The sequence below is a fragment of the Leptodactylus fuscus genome, chromosome 2 (genome assembly GCF_031893055.1).
Source record: "Leptodactylus fuscus isolate aLepFus1 chromosome 2, aLepFus1.hap2, whole genome shotgun sequence".
Lineage (NCBI taxonomy): Eukaryota > Metazoa > Chordata > Amphibia > Anura > Leptodactylidae > Leptodactylus > Leptodactylus fuscus.
Genome location: NC_134266.1, coordinates 225,470,415 through 225,491,285, shown reverse-complemented (window position 1 = coordinate 225,491,285; position 20,871 = coordinate 225,470,415). Strand labels below are relative to the sequence as shown.

The following is a 20,871-nucleotide window of genomic DNA, read 5'->3' as shown; positions in this document are numbered from 1 at the left end:
ACCCCTAATGTCCCGGGCCCTGTGGCAGCTGCCTCTGCTGCTATGGCGGTAGTTACGCCACTGCCCTGAGCGCCACCATAATATTTTTTATCCTCATTGAGTTGAATGCAAAATGGGCTGAAAAACCAATGCCAAAGGGTATGTTCACATTTACCTTCTGTAGTTATCAAAGTTTCCTATTGCTTCAACACAATCCATTAAACTCAAATCTAAACCAAATGTTACTTGATGCCCTTTTTGGGAGATTTGAAAAAAAAAAATGGAAATCAATGGATTGTCAATGCTGATATGCAGATATAACACACATTCACAGTCTATATATATTCATTGACTACTATCAAACAACATATACAATCCTAACAATAACACACCCTATTAAGTCTGCTACATGACTACTTCGTGTGTTCAGTGTGAGCACTGCTCTATATTTATATACAAGATAACAAATTACAAGTATTATTGCTGGACTGGCCAAACAACATTATATTCCCTGGAGACAGAAGAGATGGCAGTGATTTTACATAGAAGAAAGTGAAATAATATTATTCTGTGCAGTACTGCGTCATTGGCCGTCATCTTCTTCAGGAAGGATTTTCAGATCCTGAAATAAAATATATACATTATATATTATAGAAGCATTACATATCATATAGGTGGTAAAAATCAATGTGCCACCTTCATATACTATTTCTTGTAAACCTGGGAAAGAAATATGCAAAGAAATCCTCATTGGTGGAAAAGAGAACCTTGCTCCAGCACCACCTTTTGCAAGGTAGCTCCTTATATATCAATGCCTGGTTTTAACGAAACCTATCTGGGAATAAATCCAAGCCAGAATAACTCCTCCAAAAGGATCTATAGGGAGCTACCTTCTAAAAGGTTGGATTAGAGCAAGGAGGACTTATTTGCATGTTCCTTTCCTAGAATTCCCACAAGGACATGTACAATCTAATAAATTCCTGTATGCTGCAAAGCGGCCTCTTTGAGGCAAGGTCTCCTCCATGAGATATAGTACCCCTTCTGACCTCCTGTAAACCTGGTGACCAGCTCTTACCCCCATCTGACTATACTCTTTCCCTGTATAGGCCAATCTGGCTCACAGGGTTAGGGGGTTTTAGAGATTCAGTTTGATAAACAGTGTTCCAGAGCATTTAGCTCTTTCCTTAAATGTCTAGCTGTCTGGTAAGGTCTGATAAATGTCTTACACTGGGTTCACACCAGTGTTCAGTCTCCATTCTCAGGTTTCCGTCTTCTGCAGACAGAACACGGTTGAGCGCCGGTGAGCGTTTTGGGCTCTCCGTGGTGAAACCGTTTTTTTTAAAGCGGACACAGAGTCCTGCATGTCCGATCATGTGTCCGGTTACAAAAAAAAACAGTTTCGCCATGGATAGCGCAAAACACTTACCAGCGCTCATGACCGGACACTTTTCAAACCCATTCATTTGAATGGGTTTGAAAAATGCCTGCAGGTTTCTGTTTCCTGCCCAGTTTCGTGCAGGAAACGGAAACCTGCATAACGCAGACCCCGAGCGCAGATGTGAACGAGCCCTGACTCATGATAACCACCAACTGCATCCAAGACTTCTCTCGTGCTGCCCCTCTTATCACACCGCTTAGCTATTAGACTGTTCTAGTGCTTCTCCTCTTCCAATACCGCCCTTACATTGTACAATATCACTATCAATTCCACTTTGGAGCACAGAGAAGCAGACTGAGAGACTATTCCACTCAGCTTGGTCTGTACTTACGACCGCTTATTAATTTTGCCATCCTTGATAATAATGGTTAGTTCAGTAGTACAACAAATGAAATCTATAAGGAAAGGCAATGACACTAGAAACAAATATAGGTTTCTCAAGGGCCCTCTCTTATTTCTATTGTGTAACACTGTATCTCATTGGGATTGCAATATGTAAGTTTTGGTGTGGTATAACATTATTATTATTATTGCTTTATTTATTTATTTTTATTTATATTTTTTTTATACTTTTTTTATACTATTTTTTTATACTTTTATTATACTTTTATTATATGTATTATAGTTTTGTCCAACTTTATAGCAGTGACTGGTTAGGCCTGGTTCACATCTGCGTTCGGTATTCAGTTTGGGAACTCCACATGGGGACCCCATGAATGGAATACCGAACGCACTGACAAACAGTGAGCTTATGAAAGTACACGGGACCCATAGACTGTAATGTGGTCCGTATGTTGTCTGCTCTCTGTGTGCGGACACCGCATCGAAAACACAACGACCCCATTACAATCTATGGGGTCTGTGTGCTTTCATTGCTCACCGCTTGTCAATGTTTTGGGTATTCCGTTCTGGGGTCCCCAAGCGAAGTCCCCTAATGAAATACCAAACGCAGACGTGAACCAGGCCTTATAGTTTTGTCCAACTTTATATCAGTGACTGGTTAATTCTTAAATTAAATGTGTAACTTTTTTTAAAGATGATAATGGAAAATATCCAGAAACTTGTCTAATTAACCCTTGACGGTATCAGCTTAGGTCTCCTTTAACTTGGAAGGAAAAGTTCCGTGCCTTTGAATGTGATCTGAATTTAGTTCCATAGTGCAGTACAGGTCTTACTACCAGCCTTGTGCCACCTATGGCAGATTATTACTGAATTCAACCATGTGGTAATATAGGAAACAGGGTGCAATGACAACCTGTCTAATACCTCATTTCAGCTGGAGGTTTCAGGAGGATAAGTAAGGGAATAACTAGGGAGAATGACATGCTTTTAGGACATTGATGTGGCGGCTGCACCTACATCTGATCTGCTGAGTAATCTACCACTACAGTATGTACAAGTGCAGTCATTTAGATTTCAATCCATTCTACCTGTTTTCATTATAGAAACATCTTTAGGTCTTCACCTCTCGTCTGGAGGTCTGGACCTCATTTATACCAAGGCTCAGGTTCTTCCTTCTTTACCCAACTGAAAAAAAAAGAACAAAAAATGTAAGTCAAATGAAATTATTATTTTTCTCCCCAGCAATAGAACAGATAAAGGACATTAATGGACTGATCTTGTGAGATTTGGAACAATGATTGGGTTAAGATTGCCCGAGAAGTTTCTTTCACGGCAGTTCTTTGTAGTTGATAGAATCAAACCCAATAAGTATTAAACAGCAGCTCAAGCAGCAGATGGAGTCAGTGTGACCGTGATACAAAGCAGCAGAAATCCCGGTCACAGCATTGGAAGTAGCGAGAGATCACATAGCCCGGCATCTGCATTCTCTTATCCAAATGTTCGTACTGGAGTGATATTTCCAAAATGTAGTGAATTGATGGAAAGAGAGGCAAAGTGTTATGTGTTTTACTGTACCTTATTTCTGGGTTGAAAAGGGCGGATTTCATCAGGTAAATTGTTGCATTGGTTATACCCAAAATTGTGAAACCAAGCAAAGGCACCAACTGTAGGGAGAACAAAAAAATAAAATCACTTTATTACGATTTATATATTACCATTTCATTTATTTGTATTGTTTACATGACATCAACAAATTCTACAGTGCTGAATAAAGAATGGCATCAAATACTGTGTTCAGTGGGACCCACAACATAAATTCCCTATCTCAAGCAATATACCAGGACCTTACTTCTGCCTCTCTAAGGTATGTTCATGTGTATAATGTTTCGGTACTTTCCAAGTGTGTTGAGACTGGGAACCTCCATGTCACCTTAGGGGGCGTTCACACTAGCGTCGGTGTCCGACAGCTAGTGTCCGATGCTAATGTCCATGCAAAATCTTGTGCGGACATTAGCATCGGACACTAGCTGTCGGACACTGACACTAGTGTGAACGCCCCCTTATTGTAAGACCTACAAAGTAACATAAGCACAATGTGTAGGCTCAGTGGCGTAACTAGGAATGGCCCAAAGACCCCAATCAACCGAGCCCCCCCCCTCGCATTTCTGAATGCACTATTATGCCCCATAGTGGTCCCTGCACACAGTATTATGCCCCATAGTGACCCCTGTACATAGTAATATGCCTCATAGTGGCCTCTGCACACAGTATTATGCCCCATAGAGACCTCTGTACACATTATTATTCCTCATAGTGGGCCCTGCACACAGTATTATACCCCATAGTCGCCCCTGCACACAGTATTGTACCCCATAGTGCCTCTTGCACACAGTATTATGCTCCATAGTGGCCCCTATACACAGTATTATGCTTCATAGTGGCTCCTGCACACAGTATTATGCCCCATAGTGGCCCCATTACACAGTATTATGCCCCATAGTGGCCCCATTACACAGTATTATGCCCCATAGTGGCCCCTGCACACAGTATTATACACAATAGTGGCCCCTGCACACAGTATTATCCCCATAGTGGCCCCTGCACACAGTATTATCCCCCATAGTGGCCCCTGCACACACAGTTTTATCCCCCATAGTGACCCCTGCACACAGTATTATCCCCCATAGTGGCCCCTGCACACAGTATTATCCCCCATAGTGGTCCCTGCACACACAGTTTTATTCCCCATAGTGACCCCTGCACACAGTATTATCCCTCATAGTGGCCCCTGCATACAGTATTATGCCCCATAGTGGCCCCTGTACACAGCATTATGCCTCATAGTGGCCCCTGCACATGGTATTATGCCCCATAGTCGCCTCTGTACACACTATTATGCCCCATAATGGCCCCTGCACACAGTATATGCTCCATTATGCCCCATTGTGGACCACCCATGAACAATTATTATACTCTTGGCCTCTGATGATTATACTCCGAAAAGACCCCCCGAGTATAATGTTAGTGTTTGTGGGATTCGCAGGCCCACAGCCTTACTTACGGATCCTGGTTCCTGCTCACAGCCATCCCCGCAAAAGGGGAAGCACTGGTGGCCGTGAGCAGGTGCCAGAGTTGGTAAGTAAATACTGACTAATACAGACCTCTAAATTATCGACTCCAATTATACATGGAAATTCCCAATGTTATTATTAGGGCGTCTTTCTTTCTGACTGTGCTCTTTGTCAGGCAGCAACCAAATATGTTCAGGATGAAGCTTAAACAACAAATAATGGGACTGGGGGGTGACAATGCCGGCCATTTTACAGAGATCACACTGAGCTGAGTATATTCATGTAAGGTACAACCAAATCCAGGCTTCCCATTGCTACCAGGGATAGTAAGACATACTGTAATGGGTAGTGTCTTTCAGTTTAAACTTTAAGAACTTTCTCTCCAAGTGACTTGACAAAGTATAATGAATATACAGCATATGTGTCAGAATTCACTTTAAAAAACATCCATGATAAAAAAAAAATTCCAGTAGGGAGAATAAAATTAATTTTCTTCTCACCGTGTAGCTCATAGTAATTGTGTTACTTATGGCTATGATGTCACAGCTATGAATAATAATATTACAGAACCATAGGTGTTAATGTAAGTGCTCGCTGGATTCTGGTCTTTTTATTATTCATTTCTAGCAGAAGCTTCCTTGAGATAGATTTGTAGGCAGCTGGAAATATCGGAGACTTGCCTAGATATTCATACTTCATATGACACTAAACTTCAAGCATAATGTGAATCTCACCCTATATATCTATTATATTGTATTTATTTTACTGTAGAGGACGGTAATACACACCAATAACGGTTAATATTTTATACAAACCATTGAGGTTATGCTTTTGTCTTGCACATTAATTCCATACCTTTGATGGTTTTATAAGTGTTTCATATAGTTTATATGCAGTTGTTAGGATGACATCTTCTGATTGACTACTACCTGTATTTCAAGGCTATTCATATCATAGATGCAGACAATGTGACTGCTATGGGGCCTATAAGTGAAGGGGGAACAAATCAGATGGCCCAATATTTATTTTCCATGGGTTTTGTTAGCCTTTACTGGCCTACTTTGTCATAAGGTCCTTCCCATGAGTATCAATAAGCACCAGACATTTATGGCACTGGGGCATGCTGGCATGGACAACACAATGAGGGCTCCATTTTGATTTATGTACACCCCTTATTTCTTCTGAACCAGTAATGCCAGTGGTACTATTCGCTCCCTATGTTTTGTTTGCTTGAATGATACCTTTCTGAAGATCCCTACTGCTAATGGCAAGGGCATTGGTATAGGGATGCAAGGTAGTAGTCACTACCAGGCCCTAGACCCTGAGGGGGGCCCTAAATATCCCTTTGTTACATAAAATATACCAGTATTCTAAATGGCCCAATGTAGCTAGGGGTCCCTTACAGATTTTGCATTGGGGCCCAGGATCATCCAGTCCTCTCTGGCCATGGGCCACGGCAAAAGCTTGAGCTAGCCCAGATAACAATCTAGAAGGGCTGCTCTCAACCACTGTGGAAAATCCTCCGGATTACAAACTGAAGCAGCTGTCAGTAGGGGAAATATATTTTACAAACTGCTTATGACAGTGCTGTCACATTGTCAGGATCAGTATAGCCTTTAGTCTTCTGGCCTATTGTAGGACCATAAAACCTCAGAAATAGCACAACTCCCATGAATGAAACTCTGAGGTCAAATAGGACTATAAAACTCAATGCATTTTAGTTTTTGCCCAGTGTTACATTTTACTTTTACTTTTTTACATTTACTTTAACAGATACCTAATAGAAACTTTTTTCCCTTTTTGTTCTAGACTTCGCCAGTACTATCAGTCACATTGTTGACTATCAGCCTGAAGCAAAAACATATAGTGTGATATTATATTGACTCTGACATGAAGCTATTTGGAGGAGTCAAGGACTACACAGAAGCGATGATACTGCTGAATTGGAATAAATCATATTCCTGTAAGACCTGAAACTATACAGTAATTTTTACCTGTAAAAAGAGCACCAGGAAAAGTATTGATAGTCCCGAAGCTACCGGCAGAGGATCAGACCACAAGTGTGACTGCCACTTCCCAACCACACTTATAGAGAGTCTACCACCACCAAAAAACTTGAATATGTTGTTATAGGGGCAGTTAGTGGCAACCAGAACATACAACAAAGTTACTCCATATGCAAATGATATTTGGTGCACCCAGGGCATAGCAGCAAGGAAAAATAAATATTGTTCTCCAAAATTCTTACTCATGTAAATATAGGTTGTATCAGGAGGACTCACAATTTGGAAATTTAATGAAGTCATTATAAAGATAGTTACAGGAGAAATACAGGATAGCTGCATCAGCTATCATTGTCCATGTCTCTGTCCCGAAGGAGGTCAGGGAGCTTTCCCCAGGTTCCTATGTGTGTCTTCAGTCAGCCTGTCCCCTCATAACTATCTTTTGTCAATCATCTATAGTAAATGTTGTGTCACATGAATATTGTAACCCATGATATTTAGCAAAGCACCCATTTTTGCCAGGGGTTGCCACCCAGCACTGCTCCAAATAAAGATTGACAAGTTCAAATGTACTCCGACCACAGACAAAAGTGACAGGCTTATCTATTAGTATATGGATTAAGTACATCAAAGAAATAAGATATCCAGCGCCAAAAAAACTTAATAAAACTTCACCTTTACTAGTCCATGTTTAAAAAAGAATTACAAAATGGATCCAAGCTAGCTGTTTTGCATTGCACATTGGATCCATTTTGTAATTCTTTTTTAAACATGGACTAGTAAAGATGAAGTTTTATTAAGTTTTTTTGGCGCTGGATATCTTATTTCTTTGATGTACGTTGTATCCTCTTCAGTCAAGGATTTTTCCGAAGCAGCCTATACAAGTATGTTTCCATTCCATTTTCATTTTGGTTGGGTTTGAGCGGTTTTTCTTTATTTTTTATATGGATTAAGACTAAGGCCCAACTTTACGGAAACACAGCTGTTTTTGTTGCATTCTTTCAAGCCAAAGCCATGAATGGTTACAGAAGGAATGGGAAATATATAGGAAGTTCTTATACTTCTCCCTTCTGCTCAATACACTCCTGACTTTGGCTCAAAAATTGCAACAAAATCTGCAACAAAAGATGCTGAGTTTCCGCAACGTGCGACCTTAGCCTAAAGCGTTTTTTTTCGGCAGCAGCATTGCATTTTGACATAAAAAGATATGTTCAGGATGTCACTAACTGCCCCTATAGCAGCATATCAGAAGTTCAGAAGCAATTCTGGTGGTGGTAGATTCCATTTAAGTAACCTAAGGGATCTTTTACATGTACATGTATTTCGGCAATGAAGGACTGCTGTTTGATGATATAAGGGTCTGTTCACATGGAGGAATTTGCCGTGGATTTGGGGGCGGATTTTGCCTCCGAATCCGGGCAGATTCCTCTCGGATTCTGCCTCCCATTGTTTACAATGGGAGGCAGAGATCATAGCAAGAAGCGGGAAAAAAAAGTGTTCTGCTTGATCTTGCTGTGGGCTCAGCAGCTAATTCAGCCGTAGCATCCGTGGTCTGAGACTGAGTAGGCCCATTCATCCAGGCCTAATCTTAAGTGGGATGCCGCGATGGAATGCTAATGCATTGCATCGGCATCCCGAGGTGGCTAGCCCACGGTAAAAATGCTGACGGCAGAAAATGAAGAGAATTCCTGTTCATTTTCCACCATGTGAACAGACCCTAACATGTGATTGACTCTGATAAAACAAAGGTACTCAATGAGCACTGTAAGCAGATCTATGGGAGCCGCCATGATGCAGCTCTGCTCTGACCTGCTGTTCACATGACCGCTAGGGAGACTGGAACTCCAAGAGTTGGTGGGTCCTAGAGTACAAGCATCTATTTTTGGATGATTTTTACTGCAACTGGGGCTGATACATACAACACCAGTTACAAGAAAAATCATCAATACAAAAAAGTTTAAATACCCCCCCCCCCCCCCCAAAGGTCTGTAATGGGGGACGGGAGCACACTGTGGAAAAAAATATACAAAAAACAAAAATAAAGTGAATCTCCCAATGCCACCACCATGCCCACAGGTTTTAGCCCCAAACCCAGCGACACAACAAGTGTCACCAAACCATATATACTGCATGTGCTAGTAAAAAACCCACAAAAAATGTGAAAAAGTCAAGTCATTTCCCCTCCTTTTTTTTTTCTTTTACATTTTCTCAGATATTAAAAGAAAGAAACATGGAAAAATAAAAATAACATAAAAATTAAGCCCGATTATCACTGAAAAAAACGTAAAATTATTTGAATAACCCAAAGGAATACATTTTTATAGCCCTGAAAACTGCATGTACAAAAAAAAACCAAAAATGTGTCTGCACCTGAACAAGAGAACATAGTCCAGTACTGAAGTGGTTAAAATGTCAGATTACATTTTAAAAATTCCTCCAAAACCTGCACCAAAACTCTTTGACCACATCCAAGTTTGTAAAACTTTTTTTTTTTTTTAAATAAATGCTAACTAAGCTCATTATATTTATTTTTACCAAAATAAAAAGAGATGAGCGAGTAGTACTCGATGAAATACTACGGTATTCGAAATACTCGTACTCGATCGAATACTACTAGCTGTTCGAAGTTAAGATTCGATGCAGAACCAGCGTTGATTGGCAGAATGCTATACATTGCCAATCAACGCTGGTTCTTCTCCTACCTTTAGAAGTCTTTTCCCTGCGCAGCGTCCCCGCGTCCTCTTCCGGCTTGTAGTGCGGGCATGCGCAGTCGGCTCTGCCCAGGCCCGATGCCTAGCAGAGTGAATTCAAGGCCGGAAGAGGACACGGGGACGCTGCGCAGGGAGAAGAATCCAGCCCGACCCTCACTCATGGACTTGGTAAGTAGAATTTGATCGAATGTTGCCTACCCCTGAAACGAGCATTTCCCCCCATAGACTATAATGGGGTTCGAAACCCGTTCGAACAGTCGAACAGTGTGCGGCTGTTCGAATCGGATTTCGAACCCCGAACATTTTAGTATTCGCTCATCTCTAAAAATAAATGTACACAAATATAGATGTATTTCTGTTATTACCTTTTCTCAATTTTTCTAAGATTAATTGTTTGCTAAATGAAACAAGACAAAAAATCGTATAGTAATCTTGGCACCATCAAAGCAGCATCTCCAGTCTGTCCAGCACTCGATGGGTCAAACCCTTGCCTCCTTAGCGCATTAATAAGAGTTTTGTTTCTCCATTTCTCAGAATAATGGCTTTTGTTGCTGTCTTCAGGTCTACTTTGCCTGTGTTTTTCCCAGGGGATAGAAAGCTTTGCCCTCAATCGGATACTATACACAAGCACTTGACCTTAACTAAGCTAGAGTCCCCTGCCAGGCTATGTACTGCTGCTGATTGCCTCATTTACAATGGACCAATTGCACACACAATAGCTCTCACATACAGACTGTGGAAATTTATATAGAATGTGGAAGGCGGTGAGCAATTTAGGACAAGTAGACCTGCCAGTGCTGTTGGTGAAGACCTGACATTTGTGCATACAATTTTCTTATTGTCAAAAGTTATATGTCAATTTGTCACAATTCTATAGAGGGAAATCTATTTTGTTTTGTTTTTATGTATTTTCCAAGATTAAAAACTAAAAAATGGGAGCAGTAGGGGTACAAAATGAAATCTGTTTTTGCAAAAGTTCTCCTTAAAGAGGACATTACACCATATCTACTTATTTAAGTTCTTAGCATCTGTGTATAGGCACCGCTTCACTGATTCCAGCATAGTTGGAATTTTCTCTATAACCCCCACCATTCCTGAGCAACAAGAACAGTTGATTTTGGTGCTATTTAAGCTCTGCCTGACACCGCCCTCCTGACAGTACATAGACTAAATAGCATATCAGGTACCAAAACTAACTGCAGTGATTGTTCAGGAATGGTGGGGGCTAGAGAAAAAATTCCAACTGTGTCAGAATCATTGGAGCAGCGCCTATTAATTGGTGTAAAGACCTAGATATGTTGGAGGTGGTGAAAGGTCCTCTGTAAACTGTAGTTGTTAGAATTGACTTTATTCCTGAGTTTTATCATGTGGATGGATTCATTTTACAAAGAATTGGTACACACCCACCTGGAAAACTCAGTATATGTGAGCATAAAATGTCCGCAAGGGGGGCATAAGTTATAGTCATACCTGGGTCTTAGGACCTGAGGAGGCTAAATGTCTGTGCTGCCACCTCTGTACTACCACATCATTGTCCTTAAGCCTCGGTGCAGTGTTACAATGCTTGAGCTTTGACATCACTGCGGACCTTAGATACTAGCTGCGACATAACCAGGCATATTATCCCTATTCTATGACATCTCTGAGAGCATTTTTCTCATAATGTGACATCACTAGCAGTGGGATCCCCAGTGATTAGACCCTTATCATCTAACCCATGCTTATTATTGTAGAACAACTCCTTTAATATATGCAAATCACATAAATTATGCATGGAAGCTTAGAAAACACACTGAATAACACTTGACCATCAAAGTAAACTGAGATCTGCCTTTATCTAGAGCATGAGGCCTCATTTGCAGCTGCAAAAGAATGAGAAACAACTGCACATGCGCCAGTCTCTCCATTCACTTGTACCAGAGTTTAGAAACTGAGGCCGCCTGCTCTGCTAGTTTGGTACGTACCATACCAGTGAATGGAGGACATGCTTGGCCCTCTTTAATTTACTTGCATGCTCTTAAGATAAATATGTCCTAAAGTTGAGGCGCTCATCTATCCGGCATGTATGGCATATACTATGGATATAGCTTTAACCCCTTCCCGCCGATGGCATTTTTTGATTTTCGTTTTTCGTTTTTGACTCCCCTCCTTCTAAACCCCATAACTTTTTTATTTCTCCGCTCCCAGAGTCATATGAGGTCTTAATTTTTGAGGGACAATTTTTTCTTCATGATGCCACCATTAATTATTCTATATAATGTACTGGGAAGCAGGAAAAAAAAATTCAGAATGGGGTGGATTTGAAGAAAAAATGCATTTCTGCGACTTTCTTACGGGCTTTGGTTTTACGGCGTTCACTGTGCAGCCAAAATGACATGTCCCCTATATTCTGTGTTTCAGTACGGTTCCAGGGATACCAAATTTATATGGTTTTATTTACATTTTGACCCCTAAAAAAAATTCCAAAACGGTGTTAAAATTTTTTTTTTCTAAAAGTCGCCATATTCCGACGGCCGTAACTTTTTTATACATAGGTGTACGGGGATGCATAGGGCGTCTTTTTTTGCGGGGCCGGGTGTACTTTTTAGTTCTACCATTTTCGGGAAATGTTATTGCTTTGATCACTTTTTATTCAAATTTTTATCAGAATTAAAACAGTGAAAAAATGGCGGTTTGGCACTTTTGACTATTTTTCCTGCTACGGCGTTTACCGAACAGGAAAAATATTTGTATAGATTTGTAGAGCGGGCGATTTCGGACGCGGGGATACCTAACATGTATATGTTTCACAGTTTTTAACTACTTTTATATCTGTTCTAGGGAAAGGGGGGTGATTTGAACTTTTAATACTTTTTATATTTTTTTATATTTTTTTTTACTTTTTTTTTGCATTTATTAGACCCCCTAGGGGTGTTGAACCCCAGGGGGTCTGATCACTAATGCAATGCATTACAATGCTAATGCATTGCAATGCATTGCAAAAAAGCATCATCTCTTTTGCAGGCTGTATGCACCAGCCTGCAAAAGAGAGAATTTGCAGACCGGCTGGGAGCAACGGCACGGCAGCGGGGGGTCGGCCCTGGATCATGCTCCAGGAGCCGGCGATCCCTGCCAAAATGGCGGCGCCCATGCGCCGCCGGGAAAATGGCGCCTCCGGCGCCTTTGACAGCAGCGCCGGAGGGGTTAATGCCTCCGATCGGTCCGGGGACCGATCGGAGGCATTAGAGCCGGTTGTCTACTGCTTGAAGCAGTAGACACCCGGCGGCTATGACGGCCGCCCGGCTCCCGGGCGGTCGCCATAGTTACAGACCCGACACGCGCCGTACTATTACGGCGCATGTCGGGAAGGGGTTAAAAGCAATGAAGGGAATCTTTAAAGGGAATCTATCACCTCCCCAAAGCACATTCTACTGCTACCACTACATTATAGAGCACATTACAGTGATAAGCATCATACCTTTGTTAAGTATGTCACCTTTGTAGACTTGGAGGAAAATAACTTTGAAATTTTATGTTAATAAGACATTTGGAGCACTAGGGGCAGCCCTTCATCTCCTTGAAGCAGTACTCAAGTAGGATGGATAATGAGAATTAACTCTCACTGCACGGGGTGGCACAGACAAGTGATGATAGGGGTCTGAGGAGCAAGAGTAGTGCTCCAGGGAGCTGAAGACCCACCCCCGTTGCTCAAAATGTCTCATTTGCATAAGACTTCAAAGTTGTTTTCTGCCAAGTCTATAATAGTGACGTACATAACAAAGGTCTGTAACATGGTGGAGGCAATTGAGTATGTTTGGGGAAGGTTGTAACTCATGTTACATGGTAGTGTCATACTGGTGTAGTTTAGTATTAAATGTTTCCTACCATTTTCCAGCACAACTGCTCATAAGATTCTTTATGTGAAGAGGAGTGGCAACATTAACGGCAGGTCCCATGGCCACAGTGGCCAACTGCAGCCTGCCATGATGACATGACTATTAACAACATGACCATTGGAGTCTGGTGATGCCATCTGCATGGACAATAGAATGGAGTTCTTTAGTAGGGTCTAAATTAGGGCTTCTATGACCTTAAAGAGGTTGTCCTCCTACATTGAGAGACACATGTTGTTTCAAAGTTGTACGGTTTCCAATAAACTTTCTGTATCAATTCCTCGCGGTTTTCTAGCTCTCTGCTTGTTGTCATTCATTCTGCTTACTCACAGTGGATATAAATCATTCCATGGTCATGTGATATACAGTCCATGGTCATATGATGTATACACAGGTGTACAACTCATTACAGGCAGATGTCTGGTGATTGTGCTATGACTATAACGAGCTGTGCACCTGTGTGTCCATCACATGACCATGGACTGTAAAACACATGACCATGGACTGTATATCACATGACCATGGACTGTATATCACATGACCATGGACTGTATATCACATGACCATGGACTGTATATCACATGACCATGGACTGTATATCACATGACCATGGACTGTACATCACATGACCATGGACTGTACATCACATGACCATGGACTATACATCACATGACCATGGACTGTATATCACATGACCATGGACTCTATATCACATGACCATGGACTGATTTTTATGAACTGGGAGTAAGCAGAATGAATGACAGTAAGCAGAGACCTAGAAATCTGTGAGAAATTGATACAGAAAGTATATAGGAAAATTGTAGAACTTTTCATGATACAGACAATGACATTTGTCTCTTTAATATCTGTCTGAAATTGGACAAACCTTTTAAAACTTTTGGGATCCACTGATCTATGGAAACCAAAATAAATCTATGGCCATTTCTATTCTAATCATACTATTAATAGCTTCTAGTTAATACACATCTCGGTGACGGCACTAGATTGCAGACTGAGTATAACGGACACTATTAAATGAGGATAGAATACTGGGATTATAGGATCCACATTGTACAGCACTTCAGATGCAGTGTAATACCTCTTTAAATGGACTATGAGATAGAGGAATTATGTGACTAAGATCCCGCACTGAGACAATGACAAGATACAAGAGGTAGCTATTCAGCAATAGCTTTTAGTGTCTTGATGAGATTACTGGGAATACTCATGGAGGTATCCAGGGAGAAGAAGGGTCCTGGGAAGTGTGTTTTTCTTTTGGATATCCTCCAAATTGTGGACCTTTCACCCTGTGGTGTTAAACATAAGCATTCCCAAGAATATGAGCGCACATACTAAGGTTTACTTTCATCTCCATTACAAATATACACATTCCTTTCACACCAACATTGACGTACATGATAAAATAGCAGCACACTACTTTATGGGATGGAGAAGACAACAAAACAAGTGATGTCCTTATTAGTAACGTACTGTTCTGGTAACACATCATCTTTACTATATCACATGTCCTCTTTGTACTGAACATTATTTCTGATAAACTTAGACAACTTATTGTATACATACCTGAATAATGGATGCATACAGGATCAGATGGGGAAATCAAATACCTAACATTTTAATAGATGATGAACCGTATAGTAGCTCTATGATAAGTATACTAGATGGATTATGACCTATCCACAGGAGTTTTTCTGACGCCCCATGAAAGAATCAATGAAGATAGCAGAGTACCGACTGCTGGATACTCCATTCTCCTAGTAGGTGATGGATCATAAATCTCACACAGGAAATTCCCATAAAAGAAAAATCTATTTTAAAGCCATTTTAAAAATAAGGTTTTACAACTGCATGACTAGCAATTCCCTAATATCATAATATGATGCTCTTCAAGGAGTTTATACTTTCTGCATCACATTTGTATCTTCCAGGCTCTGCAGTCACAGACTACCATGATCTACTTCGGGAAAAACGTGCATGGATTTTACCAGGTGGATCCAGTTGGTATGAGGATCCATCCTAATATGATACAAGGGACAGTTTTACATCATATGGCATCAGAATGATTGACATATTATCAGCTCTGTCGTTTGCTCTTCAGATTCCATTCTCATGTGGATTACCTGTGCCAAGCGCAGGCCAGCACATTGATATAACACCTAAAGGAAGATTCTGACGAGAATTAACATGAAAACACAATATTGTCTGGGAGTGTTATACTAAGGGTTTACAGCTGATGATTGCAGCCTACAGCAAACACCTTGGACAATGCCAACATACCAGTGATATCTCTTGTCTAAGAGAAATGGATCCCATCACCACATTCACTGATACTTCTCTGATCCTTAACAGTGTCTTTGAATTAATCCCTGATAATGTGATTTCCCCTATAAATGTTGGATTTTTTTTGGTTGCACCACTAACCAAAGAATGGAGTGATACTATTACTTTCAGGGGGGATCAATAAGACCTTTAGGCATCCTATATCATCTCTATATAATATGGAATTGTTTGTTAGTCTGTGACAACTCCATTCAGTGTAACTACAGTGAGTTACATGTAAAGTCTCCCAGATTAGTACAGTACAGTCATATACATATCTGACAGCTGTGAGCAAGCTGCTGTATCTGCTCTATTCTACTGGGAATCAATAAAAGTCAATGCCATAAATTGTCACTACAGATACTTCAGAAACGCCTACTCTGCAAACAATATTGTACTTACTACTAAGCTGCAATGTAACATAGATAAATGACCTAAAGATAAGAGAAGTCAAAAAGCAGGACTTACTCCAGGGTGTTTCTTCACCTGCTTTGAGAATGATGAAAACCTCCACCACATTCTGGCCAAGAAGATTGTCTGTCCTGCTCTGCTGACTCCTACAAGCAACAGGTCCCAGCATATGTCTCTGCTCAAGAGAGTCCTATTTAAGGAGGGGGTGACAATTGAGGGTGGGTGTATACAGTATATCTGCAGCCTGCCTCTCTTTAAAACCCACTTCTCCACCTCTTAACATAATTTTGGTGTAATGAAGCTGTAAGGGAGGTAATTGAATTATTTACCTCATTTCCATCCTAGTTTATAGTGTACATTGCCCCTGGTTTTTCCTCCTTGTATTGATTTCTTCTTTTTTTAGTGATCATTATTTATTTCACTACAATTTCTTTAAATGACTAATGTGGTAAATGACATTAGCCGTATTCACAGAGCATATACTTGGGACACTTCTTTCAATGAATCAGAAAAGACAATTAGCAATAGGAAAGGAACAGAGATAAATTAGACTGCGACAATCCATTTATCTTGCCTAATTATGAGAGTTGGAATATAGCAGTAAAATATTGGTGGTTAGGAAGATAATGATAGACCGTCCCTTGTCTATATATAATAGCCTGTTCCATAAATGAAATACCTGGGAGCCAGAATTCTGAAGCATTAACTGAAGTTCGGAGTTGGTCTTGGAACCAGAAACTTTATTTTGTGTAACCTGATGTTGCTGGTCCTATATTTTATACCAAGAAGCACATTATTCTATGAAAATCTTGTTGTTACATAAGCCATGGTAACTCTGCTTTGAAGTAGAAGTTGCGGAATCAGGCTTAACAACACAGGAACAGTAACTTGAAGCATGGTTCGGATGGAACCAGAGGGCACCAATAGCACCAATGAATGGAAGACCTCAAACAGCAATCAGGAGAAAGTCTTCGACATAACCAGGAGACACAAGGAACAGCATCCAGTAGAGGGCCTTGTATAGAGATGAGCGAGTAGTACTCAATCGAGTAGGTATTCGATCGAATAATACGGTATTCGAAATACTCGTACTCGATCGAATACCACTCGCTATTCGAATGTAAAAGTTCGATGCAGAACCAGCATTGATTGGCCGAATGCTATACAGTTGGCCAATCAACGCTGGTTCTTCTCCTACCTTTAGAAGTCTTCTCCGTGCAGCTTCCCCGCGGCGTCTTCCGGCTCTTCATTCACTCTGCCAGGCATCGGGCCTGGGCAGAGCCGACTGCGCATGTCCGCTTGTAGTGCGGGCATGCGCAGTCGGCTCTGCCCAGGCCCGATGCCTGGCAGAGTGAATGAAGAGCCGGAAGACGCTGCGGGGACGCAGCAAGGAGAAGACTTCTCGGAGGATCCAGCCCGACCCTCACTCGTGGACTTGGTAAGTATAATTTGATCGAACGTTGCCTACCCCTGAAATGAGCATTTTCCCCCCATAGACTATAATAGGGTTCGATATTCGATTTGAGTAGTCGAATATTGAGGGGCTACTGGAAACGAATATCGAACCACGAACATTTTACTGTTCGCTCATCTCTAGCCTTGTACAGAACCAGGTGACTCCATGACTAGGGGAATAGATTAGACATAAGTAACAGACAGCGGATCTGGACCCACTGTGCCACCTAAGTGGTCTCTGGCTTTCATCCTTTACCATTAGTTGCTACATCTAGTAGTCCCCATGTGGGTGGCAGCTGACCCAAAGACCAGAGAAATGCCAGTGCAAAGCACAATAGAGTCAGACAAAATAATGTTCAAGTCTGGTCTGAAGATGAAGGGCAGACAGTAGAGATGCAGAGTAGGAGGAAGCTAAACAATCATATGCAGAAGATGAGTAGATAAGGAACAAAATTAGTATAAGAGTACGAGAAACAGACAAAGGTCAATGATTGGATTAACAGGAACACAATCACAAACCCTTGCAGGAACTGGCTAATCGAGGAGCTATGTTGCTTAGTAGAGATGAGCGAGTAGTATTCGATCAAGTAGGTATTCGATCGAATACTATGGTATTCGAAATACTCATACTCGATTGAGTACCACTCGCTATTCGAATGGAAAAATTTGATGCAGAACCAGCGATGATTGGCCGAATGCTATACAGTCGGCCAATCAACGCTGGTTCTTCTCCTACCTTTAGAAGTCTTCTCCGCGCAGCGTCCCCGCAGCGTCTTCCGGCTTTGAATTCACTCTGCCAGGCATTGGTCCTGGGCAGAGCCGACTGCGCTTTCCCGCGCTACAAGAAAATGACCGCTTTGACTGTAAGCGGCCATTTTCTTGTAGTGCGAACATGCGCAGTCGGCTCTGCCCAGGCCCGGTGCCTGGCAGAATGAATTCAGAGCTGGGAGATGCTGCACGAAGACTTCTCAGAGAATCCAGCCCGTCCCTCACTCGTGGACTTGGTAATTCTATTTGATCGAATGTTGCCTACCCCTGAAATGATCATTTTTCCCCCATAGAGTATAATAGGATTCGATATTCGATTCGAGTAGTCGAATATTGCGGGGCTACTCAAAACAAATATCGAATATCGAACATTTTACTGTTCGCTCATCTCTATTGCTTAGGCACAGTGCAGAGAGCTGAGCAGGTTTAAGTAGACCAGATCATTCTGGGCTTGGCTGGAGGATCCACACATGTGTTTCTGTTAACTTTCAAGTTGCTGAGAGGGATGGCATGCTCACCTTCTGGGCAGGTTCAGTTGTATCAGCTGCAGGATGGTGGCTTCATGGAGAAGCATAGACTACATGGCGAGAAACCATGGATGTGGCATGCTGGGAGCAGTATGATGGCAATTGTAGACCACCACCCTTGTAACAGAATCAAAAGATGCAAGTAACATGGGCCTGGAACAGGCTGGGTTGGAACTAGGAGATGACAGCAGCTGAGTTCAGGAGAAGATCGGGTTATATCATGGGAAGTCATGGTAACAGAGTAAAGTATAATTACTGTAGTTGGACTGTCCCATAGTCATTGTAACCAAACCACACTAGAGCAACATGGAGAAAAACAGTTACTTGTGAATAGCAATGTGATGAAAGAAGCCTATGTATTATTACATACCTCCCAACTTTTGAAGAACTGAAAGAGGGACAAAATGTGCGGCGCGCCGCAGCAAATTTAGCCCCACCCACTTTTGTGTTGACTCCGCCCATTCATTATTTTTCCATGTACCCGCACACAGTATAATCCTCCTACAGTCACCCGTAACTTATATGTCCCCCCTCCATCTCTGCCCCCAGATTCATGTCCCTCCATCTCTGCCCCCAGATTCATGTCCTCTCCATCTCTGCCCCCAGATTCATGTCCCCTCTATCTCTGCCCCCAGATTCATGTCCCCCATCTCTGCCCCCAGATTCATGTCCCTCCATCTCTGCCCCCAGATTCATGTCCTCTCCATCTCTGCCCCCAGATTCATGTCTCCACAGCTCTGCCCCCAGATTCATGTCCCTCCATCTCTGCCCCCAGATTCATGTCCCCCATCTCTGCCCCCAGATTCATGTCCCCCCATCTCTGCCCCTAGATTCATGTCCCCACATCTCTGCCCCCAGTTTCATGTCCACTCCATCTCTGCCCCCAGATTCATGTCCCTCCATCTCTGCCCCCAGATTCATGTCCCCACATCTCTGCCCCCAGTTTCATGTCCACTCCATCTCTGCCCCCAGATTCATGTCCCTCCATATCTGCCCCCAGATTCATGTCCCCACATCTCTGCCCCCAGATTCATGTCCTCTCCATCTCTGCCCCCAGATTCATGTCCCTCCATCTCTGCCCCCAGATTCATGTCCCTCCATCTCTGTCCCCAGATTCATGTCCCCCATCTCTTCCCCCAGATTCATGTCCCTCCATCTCTGCCCCCAGATTCATGTCCCCACATCTCTGCCCCCAGTGTCATGCCGTCCTTTCCATCTCTGCCCCCACTGTCATGCCGTCCTCTCCTTCATCTGCCCCCAGTTTCACGTTCCACCTCCACATTAAACTTACCTTCTCCTCCGCTCCCTCGCCGCTCTCTGCCCGCCTCTCTTGCTGACACATGCGGCTGAAGGAAGGAGCTGACACAGGTCAGCTCCTCGCTTCGCCGCTGCCCGCCTCTCTCCCTGACACATGCGGCTGAAGCTGCTCGCTTCGCCGCTGCGTGTCTCTCTCGCTGACACATGCGGCTGAAGCGAGGAGCTGACCTGTGTCAGCTCCTCGCTTCGCCGCTGCCGCCGGCTCCTGGCTTGTACATCGCGTCTACAAGCCAGGAGCCTGCGGCAGCGGCGAAGCGAGGAGCTGACACAGGTCAGCTCCTCGCTTCAGCCTCATGTGTCAGCGAGAGAGACACGCAGCGGCGAAGTGAGCACGCGAGCAGCTTCAGCCGCATGTGTCAGGGAGAGAGGCGGGCAGCGGCGAAGCGAGGAGCTAACCTGTGTCAGCTCCTTGCTTCAGCCGCATATGTGTTCAACTCAGATCTGCGTCCTCTGGACGCAGATCTGAGTTGAAATCGGGACATACCTCCCTCCAACCGGGACCGCGGGACATGTCACCCAAATCGTGACTGTCCCGCGGAAATCGGGACGGTTGGGAGGTATGTTATTATGTATGTATTATTATTAAAGAGGACCTTTCATATCCTCAGGCACATGCAGTTTTATATACCGCTAAAAA

The 20,871-nt window shown here is 42.6% G+C and overlaps 1 long non-coding RNA gene across 1 annotated transcript; it reads right to left on the bottom strand.

The window, feature by feature from the left end:
* Positions 1-96: 96 nt before the first annotated feature.
* Positions 97-16,333, bottom strand: LOC142195743 (uncharacterized). Its single transcript, XR_012715105.1, has 4 exons — positions 16,225-16,333; positions 3,335-3,423; positions 2,848-2,944; positions 97-601 (listed from the first exon to the last, which is right to left on the bottom strand). It is a non-coding gene; the product is annotated as an uncharacterized LOC142195743 (long non-coding RNA).
* Positions 16,334-20,871: the final 4,538 nt, after the last annotated feature.